This window comes from Lissotriton helveticus, chromosome 1_2 (genome assembly GCF_964261635.1).
Source record: "Lissotriton helveticus chromosome 1_2, aLisHel1.1, whole genome shotgun sequence".
In the NCBI taxonomy this organism is placed as follows: Eukaryota; Metazoa; Chordata; class Amphibia; order Caudata; family Salamandridae; genus Lissotriton; species Lissotriton helveticus.
Genome location: NC_136058.1, coordinates 55554902 through 55565733, shown reverse-complemented (window position 1 = coordinate 55565733; position 10832 = coordinate 55554902). Strand labels below are relative to the sequence as shown.

Below are 10832 nucleotides of genomic sequence, written 5' to 3'. Positions count from 1 at the left end.
ATCACCTCAGCTCTTGAGGACCCCCAGTGTCCATTTCTTTTGGGGAGGGGTAAGAGAACCCACCTCCCACTTGGTCACTGCCCATGACTGCATGGCTGACCTGGAAATACAATCGGCTTCATTTGTAAATATTCATTCAATGTTATTATCCTAGCAAATGACTACTGTGAGCTCTATGTATTCAAATGACTTGCATTGCTTTCTATGTGTGTTTTCTCCTGTGAAACAAACTATCTCTCAACAGGAGATAGATGGCAGAACATCTCAAATGCACCCAACATTACTAAGATATGCCTAAGCAAATATAGAGACAACAGTCCCCTTTCACTGGTCAATGAAAGCTCGCCGAACCTATTTATGAAATATAGTTCTACTTAACCAGACTTCAACAGTACTCATTAGCTAGAAATGGATGCCATTATCATGCACAGAACACTGCACCAAATTTATACAACTGGCGAAGCGTCGCCATCCAAGGAACAGTTCTATATCCTCTCAAAAATCGAAAACTGATATACTCTTAGATTCCCTTACAACAACAGTACAAATCAGACACCACATCTCGCACCGCTGCACAAATGCAATACCAAAGTCATATTGCTGGCTAAGCATAGCTACCTCAGCAGTACATTCAAACCACAGCATACTAAATTCTACATCAACATAACCACTTAGACATTGCCCATGGTATCTTCATGCCCACAACACAGCACGAAAACCATATAGTTGGCTTTGTGTTGCCAACTCAATAGCACATTCTCTCCTCTTATCAACCTATTATGTTGACGATTCAGAACATGTTAACTTAAATATATCAAACTAACAGCTATGCAGCGTTGTATGAAAGCCACATAATCAGCTGATTGCCCTTCGGCGATCAAATGAAAAATCATGCCCCTCAACAGAATTAAACAAATGGCAAAGTTCTTTCACCCACACATCCCGAAGCATAATAAACTGCACAGGTATTTGACAGAAACTAGTGATCTACTATCCAATATAAACTGTTAGTAAACAAATCATTAGCCTGTTCCACTCTGGCTAACCGCACCTAATATGATTTATTACTACACAACATCAAAAACAGAAGAAATCAACGTCCAAAGCTAACCTTGATTCCAGGCAATGAGAACCTCAAAACTAGAACAGATGCCTAGAATCCCCAAACATTAGGGGACATACAAATGCAAAATGGGCACTATTTGCATGTTTGCAATCTATAGTAATCAATCAATCATTCGGGGAATTTTGAAGCACGCTACTCACCCGTGAGGGTCTCCTGGTGCTGGGACGGGGCGGGGGGATAGACAGCTCCGGTCAGTCGAAGAGCAAGGTCTTGAGGGTCTTCCTGAAGATGTGCAGAGTGGGGACGCACCTGATATAGATCGAGAGCTTGTTCCAGGTCTTAGCGGTGATGCAGGAAAAGGTTCTTCCACCCGTTCTTGCTATGCGGATGCGCGGGGTTCGGCGGAATGGAGGTTTCTCTTGGGTATGTGGAAGGAGATCCTTTCATTGAGATATTGGGGTCTGGTGTTGTGGAAGCATTTGTAGGCGTGGGTAAGTATCTTGAAAATTACTCCCTTCTCAAGGGAGAGGTTTCGCAGGTGTTGGGTGATGTGTTTGTGTCGAGGGATGCCGATGACGAGTCTGGCTGCAGTGTTTTGTATGGTGTATGGTCTGGAGTTTGCGGAGCAGTGACTTGTTGATCCCGGTGTAGAGGGCGTTTCAGTAGTCAGTCTGCTGGTTAGGAGTGCGTGGGTGATGGTCTTTCTTGATTCAGGGGGTTCCATTTGAAGGTCTTCCGAAGGATGCAAAGGGTGTTAAAACAGGTGGAGGCGATGGCGTTGATCTGTCGGGTCATGGAGAGGGGGGAGTTGAGTACGATGCCGAGGCTCTGGGCCTGGTTCGTGGGGGTGGTGGGGCTGCTGAGGGCAGTGGGTCACCAGGTGTTGTCCCATGCAGAGGGGGAGGACCTCTGTCTTCTCCGAGTTGAGCTTCAGGCAGCTGCTGATCATCCAGCTTACAACGTTCTTCATTCCTTTACGGAAGCTGACTTTGGTGGTACTGGGGTCCTTGGTGAGGGAGAGGATGAGGCTGGGGGTCATCAGCGTAGGATACTATGCTGAGTCCGTGCTGTCTGACGATGGTGGCGAGGGGTGTCATGTAGATGTTGAAGGTCGTAGGGCTGAGCGATGATCCTAGGGTTACTCAGCAGTTGATCTCTGTGGGTTCAGAGAGGAAGGGCAGAAGTCTGATTCTTCGGGTTCTGCTGGGGAGGAACTAGCAGAGCCAGTCGAGGGCGGTTCCCTGTGTGCCAGCGTCGTGGAGTCTGGCGGTGAGTGTGCGGTGGGAGACGGTGTCGAAGGCTGCAGAGAGGTAGAGTAGGATCAGGGCCGCGGTATGGCCTTGGTCGAGGAGGGTGCGGATGTCGTCTGTGGTGGCGAGTAGAGCAGTCTTGGTGCTGTGGTTGCAGCGGAATCCGGGAGGGATTGAAGATGGAGTTCTCTTCGATGAATTTCGTTAGTTGGACGTTGACGGTCTTCTCTGTGACTTTGGCAGCAAAGGGGAGGAGGGAGATGGGTTGGTAGTTCTTGAGGTCCGTAAATTCTGCTGAGAGCTTCTTGAGTAGGGGCTTGATTTCTGTGCATTTCCAGTCATCAGAGAATGTGCCGGTTTCAAAGGTGGTGTTGATGGTGTGTCATACTTCCGGTGCGATGGCGGTGGCAGCTCTGTGGAAGATGTGTGGAGGGCAGGGGTCCATATGGGATCCTGAGTGAATGCCTTTCATGGTCGATGCAGTGTCTTTGGTGGTCACTGGGGTCCAGGAGGAGATGGTGGGCTGGCTGGTCTTGCTGGAGGAGAGAGTAGTTTCGGAGTCAGGTGTCTTTTCGTTGAAATTGTCGTAGAGGGACTTGATTTTCAGGTGGAAGTAGGAGCAGAGCTTGTTGCAGAGGTCCTGGGAGGGGTAATATCCGTGGTTGTGCTGGGGGTTTGGTGAAGTCATGGATGATGCTGAAGAGTTCCTTTGAGTTGCTGGAGTTGGCAAGGATCTTGTTCGAATGAAGGTCGTTTTGGTGGATCTGATGAGTTGGTGTTTCTCTGTCATGGTGTCCTTGTATGTGGTGCACACTTCCAAGAATTTGCTGTTTCTCCAATTCTTCTCAAGCTGTCCGCAGGTGCATCTGGATTCTTGGAGGTCGGCAATCAACCAGGTGGCCTTTCTGGGGCACTGTCTGTTGGAGTTGCGGAGGGGGGCAAGCTTGTCTGTGCAGTTGGTGATCCATCTGTGAAGTTCTTTGGCTGCGAGGTTGGCATTGCTCGTGGTGTAGGGGCATTGAGGCTGAGGGTGGAGTTGTGCTGCTCCTCGGTGACCTTGCTCCAGTTCCTTCGGGGAGGGCAGGGTGCAGGTTTGGGGTCGGTAGGTTTGTCGACGTGGAAGAGTACGCAGTGGTGGTCCGTCCAGGGGGGTTGCGTGGTGTGGTTGAAGTGGATGTTGTTGCCTCCTGCGTAGATGGGGGGCAAGGATATGTCCAGGCAGGGGGGTTGAGTGCGTGGAGGGTCGCTAAGTCATAGCGGTGGATGGACGGACTACCAGAGTCCCTGGCACTGGTCCCAGTCGGGCACAGACGGGCTTGCATTTGGCACGACCGCACAGCAGCCGCCATTAAATAGGGAAGTGGGGAGGGAAGCACAACTGGGAGGCGGGAGCGGGAAACAGTAGCGGGGAGGGGCAGCGGGTGCACCAGCAGCAGAAAAAGGGTGGCAAAAACAGAGGGCAAAGTAAAAAAGACCACGAGTAAATAGGCAAAATAACAAATAAACAAAAATAAACATAATTATAGAAAAAGACAGATACAAGACACTATGACAAAAAAATAGACAAAGAGACAATAATGGGCACAAAACACACATACTGCAGCGGACCAGCAGAAGAACAAGGCTCTCCCACTGGACCATCAGGGATGAGGCGCAGGCAGGAGCCTGCGAGTGGAGGAGGGCCTTGAACACCTACCAGGAGAGAGGTATAGGGGCACGCAGGCAGCACAACAGCAGAGCTGCTGGGGGGAAGAGCCGGGACTCTGGCCAGGAGGTCAGAGGTCCTGCCGTAAAGCAAAAGGTCCTAGTAACATATAAGAAGATGCTTTCACCTTGCTGATTTTAGAACACATACACCAGAGCATAACAAGATAACCCTGTTATGCACTAGGGCACACAAATACATTTGGATTATACCACACTGTATTAACAAAAACAACCTCTCAAGTGTAGAACATATTCCTATTATTCAAGAATATATTAAACCGTATCCTCCCTGCTTGCTTTTTGTCATTAGCACTCTCAGAAAAGAGGAGAATCCAGAAATGGGTTAGTTCAGGTTAAATTACTAAAATCTATGAGTGTAACTCATTTTTAATCATTGTTATAGCATGTAAGCAAGTGGCCTTAAGAGAAAATATTTCTTCCAACAGATCAATATGTTCCTAAATAAAATAAGTTCGTGTTCTTTATTTTCATGAAGTAAGTTTGATTTTCTGCACAGCGTTGACTCTAATTGTCTGCATATTGATTTAAATTTAGGTCACTGCTCCAGTGTCTGCAATGGTAGATTTAATTATGTTTGTATCTGCACTGTCATTAATGTATTATGATAACATACCATGTTCAATCATTTTGATGGGCAATTGTAGCAGCCAGTAATTCATAAGGTTGTGTGTTCCCTGTAGGGCCCACTGTAATTTCTCCCCTATGTTAGCCTAATTGCACAAATAGTAGGTGGCTTTTACTTTGAACACATTATGAAGTAATGTGCTTGTTTTTGTGCTACACTCTTATTTTCGAAATATGCTGCACATGTTTTGTTATCCAGCTCTCCTGCTAGCATTCAGTATGAACATTTTGTGCAAGGTCAAACATTGTGCCCTGTTTTCTCTGAGTTTGGACATTAACACCTAGACATAATAGAGAAATCCAGCTGCCTTTTTCAAACAAGACAATTATTATCATATAAGCTGAGACTTGTCTGATGCGTGCAGAGAAAAGGTCATGAGACGAAAGAGCCTTGCGCCTGAGATGTAGACCAACTGATTGTGACAGTCAGGTATGGGGCTCTACACTAATCCCAGAGACCTCCAATATATCACTGTACTCCCATGGTGAAGGTAGACTTAAGCAGATTTGTCATTTGCAATGACAGGGCTTTTCATTGTGTATAATTTATTATTCATGGTAATCACATTGTTGACTTGTATATGTTTTCTAATTATAGCACAGTTGCTTCGTGACAGAGCACATTAGTTTAATATAAATTGTAAGCCTCCTTTGTCTCTTTTCTGTTTATTGGGGAAACCTATGAATGTGAGAACAACCCCTGAGAGGGTTCAGAGTGTTGTGTTCTGGGGTGCTAACTTACCTGTCACTCTGGAAGGTTATGCGGGCAGGTAAAGTACTATGAGTTAGTCTGGATTTAAGCCCATAGGTTCTGAGGTGTCTAGTGACTAAGGGCCATAAGTATCAACATACCCTTTTGCGATTCCTAAATAGCGATTTTTAAGGAATCGCTATTTAGAAATCGCAAAATGGTATGTATGAAGAAAATCGCTATTTTTTAGCGATTCCTTAAAATTCCTTAATTGCGATTAGCAAATTGCTAATCGCAATTAAGGAATAATTTCCCATTCATTTCTATGGGCCATGAGGCCCATAGGAATGAATGGGAAATTATTCTCATTTTGCGATTCGCAATTTGCAAATCGCAAAATGAGAATAATTTCAAGGGTGCAGGGGTGTCTCAAGAACACCCTGCTGCACCCCTGAAAATGACATGTGTGCGCATATGGTGCACATACATGCCCTAAGGGCATGTATGAGCGTCACATGGCACCATTGGATTTTCAAAAAAATGCTTTTTTAAAAGAATTCGCAACTTACCACCAACTAGAAGTTGGTGGTAATTTGCGATTCCTTAAGGGCATTTTGGAATTTTTTTTTTCTTGATACATTGCATTTAAGGAATCGCAAAATTTGCGATTCCTTAAATGCAATCGCAAAATAAGGAATGGCAAATTTTGCGATTCCTTATTTTGCACCCAAATTGTTTGATACATACCATTTTGCGAAAATGGGTTCGCAAACGCCGAAATTCTGCGAATTTCGGCGTTTGCTAACCCATTTGGCCTTGATACATATGGCCCTAAGATCCAGATGCATCAAAGGGTTTTGCCCATTCTGTGTTTATGGGAATATGTGTTGATACATATGGGCCTAAGTCCCTACATACAGATGTTCTGTGATCCCAGGCATAGTTCTGTTTCTATACATTAACCCTGCAACAACATCTGTTTTATTACATATTTATGGTGTGCTTTGAGCTAAATGTGTTTGCATTTAAAGAACAGTGGAAATGAGTACTGCAAAATGTCATGCCTATGTTTGCAATGTAACATTATTATTAAGCATTTGATGTTCACTTATAATTTTGTATTAAACATAAATAAAAAATTCTGTTGTAGGTCTACTCACAAGGCAAGGACCCTACCACCACCTCACATTAGTAAGTACTTCCCATGCTGAAGAGTGAGGCAAAATCTCGATTCATCTGGTGTTCCAATGTTTGTTTCGCACATGATGCAAGCACGCTGTTAAATAAAAGGACCCACCCACATTATTTTGGGATTCTTTACTCTCTTTGACATGTTTGCGATCCACAGGCCTTATCAGCAGCAATAGAAGGCCTGCCAAGAGTAGCTTAATGTACATATTTAAGCTTTCATGGGAATGAAGCTTATTCATGTCTAAATCTTGTTATTCTTGACCTTAAATTGACAAGGCCCATGTGGAAAAATGTAGATGCACACCTGAAAAAGGCACATACGCCTGATTCATGAAAAAAGAAATCTGCGACTCTCAATTTGCGATTCACAGCGAATCGCAAATCGAAAGTCGCAGATCGGGATTCATCATAGTTAGCGATAAAATAATGCGAATCGCACAAGGCCGCAAAAATCGATAGCGCAAAAATAAAATCGCCGAAAAATCGCTATTACCCAGATCATCCGTCTCTATTTAGCGCCATCGCAAATCCCGTTAGCGAAATCTCGCTAGTAGCGAGATCGCTAAAACGGGAAGTCGCTTTTCGAGCACAGTGATGACATCACAACCAGGAAGCAGGCAGTTCCCACCCCCATTCAGAACTGTGAGGCTGATCACGAGGCTGCAGCTGAACAGAGCTCCTACCAGGACACCCCAAAGTTGCTAAATTAACCCATTTGCGACAGCAGCAATGTCAGAGGAGTCTGCACCAGGGCCCAGTGACACCGGGCGCAAGAGGAAGCTCAAGTTCTCTGAGCAGGAGTTGGAGCACCTCATTGAGGGAGTGGTTGAAAACCACTCCAAACTATTTGGGAAGGACTCCAGGAGGGTGCCGGAGATGGAGAGACGTCGAATCTGGCTTGGGATATCAGCAAAAGTGAACGCTGTGGGCGTGACACACAGGTCACTGGATGAGCTCAAAAAGAGGTGGTACGACCTCCGAGGTCGTGCCAAGGAGAGGGTGGCAGAGAGGCTGGGCGAGACATATGCTACTGGGGGCGGAGACCCTACTGTCCCTCCCAATACCCCCATGGAGGACCGCGTGGAGGACACCCTGGAGACAGAGGTGTGCATAGGTGTCACCAACCTGGACTCATCCCGAGCCAGCCAAGACAGCCAAGGTAAGTGGCATGCGACAGCGACCCTGTCCCCTAACAATGGTCATGGCCCTATAGCCTCCCATATACATCCCAAGTCATGCAAACAATGCACATGAGGTCATGCCCAAAAGCATTGTGGGACATGTAGTCTGCCCATAATGTAAAAGAACCCCAATGCAGCCTCACATGTCCCAAAATAAGCAATGCCAAAGCCAGGCAGGGACTGTCAACCAGCATGCATGTAGCAACTGCACGTGTGATAGATACATGCAATTAATGTACGTCCAATTCCCCTCACAGGTGGCGCAGACAACAGCAGCGACAGCGACATGCTGCTTATTGATGAGTCACAAGAGGATGCCGAGGAGGTGCCAACACCGACACCACCTGCACCATCAGGCGTAGCACCACTCCCCGCAGCCAGGGCAACACCAACAGCGCCAGCACCATCATTGGCAGCACCACTCCCCGCAGCCAGGGCAAGACCAACAGCGCCAGCACCATCAGGCGCAGCACCTAACCCTGCAGGCAGGGCAAGACCAACAGCGCCAGCACCATCAGGCGCAGCACCTAACCCTGCAGGCAGGGTAAGACCAACAGCGCCAGCACCATCCGGCGCAGCACCTAACCCTGCAGGCAGGGCAAGACCAACAGTGCCAGCACCATCAGGCGCTGAACCTATCCCTGCAGGCAGGGCAAGACCAACAGTACCAGCACCATCAGGCGCTGAACCTTTGACAACCACAACTCCACCACCAGCTGAACCATCTACATCTGGTGCAGCTACTGTGGCGACAGTGCACACACCCACTGTGGGCAGCCAGCAGAGCAGGCATGTCCGGGCTCGCCAGCATAACACATCACACAGCGGCAGGAGGGGGATGGCTGTGCGCATGCCAGGCCTGAGCATTGAGCGCCGGATGCTACGCATACACCAACAGCAGGCACGACGGAAAGGGGCCATTCAACTGCAGCTAAACAACATTGGCCGCAATGTGGCCAATGTGGGTGAGAGGATTGAGCGCATGACGACAGCCATGGAGGCCAACACTGCTGCACTCATATCGCAGCGCAACTCCGCCCGCCGTCGCCACCGGCAGCTCCTTACGCGCCTGACAGCCTACACCCGCTCCAACTATATAATCGGGAATGCCACCTCCCAGCTCTCACGACGGTCCCTGGCGCAGCAGCAGCAGTTGATCCAATGCGTTGAGGATGTTGGACGAGTGTTGGAGCAGGTCACCACTGCCGTGCTGGCACTCCATCCTACTGGTACAGGCAATGTGGGGGGGGACGACACCAGTGAGGGCACCTCCAGTGTCAGCAGCCTGTCTGCCTCACTGGTTGGCGTGTTACGCCGCAGCACCAGGCCCACTACAGGGACACGTGCCATCCCAGAGGAAGAGCCAGAGAGGCGTTTGGGGGCTGCGCGCCAGAGGCGCAATTGAGTTTCATGTACATTTCCTTGAAAATGCTGATGATACAAGCATGTCCAGTGTCTAGTTAGGAGCAGTATGGCGCAATACTGCTGGAATTTGATGAATGTAGACATAACATTATTATTGTGCATTCAACAATAATATTTATTCATACATCATACATGGGCCTCCTGTCATTATTTACATTTGCATGCAATTGTGATTTGTTGGGTGAGGGGAGTGTGGGCTCTAGAAACTGTTCATAGTGATGTGGTTGCGGCGTCTGTGTCCTTCAGCTGGGTTCTCCCCGCGTGCATGACGCACATGTGCTGGTGGCCGGTCGTCCCCTTCAGACTCACTGCCAGAGATCTCTACAGGTATCCGGCGCTTGGTTGCAATGTTGTGTAATATTGCGCAGACAGCCACAATGCGGCAGCACACATCAGGACTGTAGTACATGGCCCCACCTGTCTTGTGCAGTATGCGGAACCGGCTCTTAAGTAGGCCAAATGTCCGTTCTATACAATTCCTTGTCCGTATATGAGCAACATTGTACCGCCGTTGCTGTGGTGTAGCAGGGTTGAGGTATGGGGTGAGGAGGTATTCCCGGAGGGCGTAGCCACTGTCACCTGAATGAGAGGAGCAGAGGGTGAGTGCCTGTGCTGCGCAGCTACTTAATTGCAATGTGACATTGTTGACAAAGTGTACTTACCAAGTAGGTGTCCTTCCCCAAATTCTCCCCGACCAGTCGTGTGTGGAGGCCGCTGTGCCGGAATATAAATGAGTCATGGGTACTCCCTGGGTACTGGGCCACAATGTCAGTTATGAATGTCTTGGCATTGCAGACCATCTCTATGTTAAGGGAGTGGTAGGACTTGCGATTCCGGTACATGTACTCCGTCGCAGCTGGTGGGCAGATGGCGATGTGGGTGCAGTCTATGCATCCTATCACAGATGGGAAATGGGCCACATTGTAGAATTGTAGCTTTGTCAAGTCCAGTGCCTGTTGGCTGGTGGGAAATTTGATGTGTCGGTGTAGCTGGGTAAGCATTGCGTCAACAAAACTCCTGAGGCAGCGTGACATGGTGGGCTGGGATATCCCCCCTGCAGCCGCTACTATCCCCTGGAAGCTCCCAGAGGCCAGGAGGTGCAGGCTACACAATACCTGTACATGTGTAGGCACAGCATTGGTCCGCCTTGTTGGGTGCTGCATCAGGGGGTCAAGGTTGTGTATTAGCTGGATTATCATTTCCCCATTTAGCCGGTACTTAGCATAAATCTGCTCCCTGGTTTGGCCCAGCAGGGTGATCCGCTGGCGGAATATCCTGTCCTGTATTCTGCGTCTCCTCCGTGCTGCACGCTGTAGCCTTCGCCGCCTGACCAGCATGTACATTCCTGGCATTGTGAGACTCCGACTGCTGCTGCTGAATCTCCTTATGTGTGTTTGGTCAGGCCTTTACCTGTTCCTGATTGGCCAACGGTTTTAAAAAAAAAAATTCTAATGGCTTTTATGGTTACCACCTGCTTTGGGTTGTCCTTAATTTGCGCCTCGCAAATAGAGAATTTGTGGTTTTTCGCTATTAGAGAATTTTCATGAATACCGATTGCGCTTGTATTGCGGACTCGCTAAATTTATTCTCAGACTCCGTGGTTTGGCGCACTCCTGCCGGGTATCTGAGAATCTATTTGCGAATTCGCTATTTTTTTTTTGCGCTTTGGATATTTT

General features: G+C 48.0%; 1 protein-coding gene across 1 annotated transcript in view; it reads right to left on the bottom strand.

Annotated features, from left to right (window-relative positions):
- PTGER3 (prostaglandin E receptor 3) overlaps nucleotides 1-10832 on the bottom strand; it is a 251507-nt gene that overhangs the window by 36176 nt on the left and 204499 nt on the right. The gene's annotated exons all lie outside the window — the stretch shown is intronic.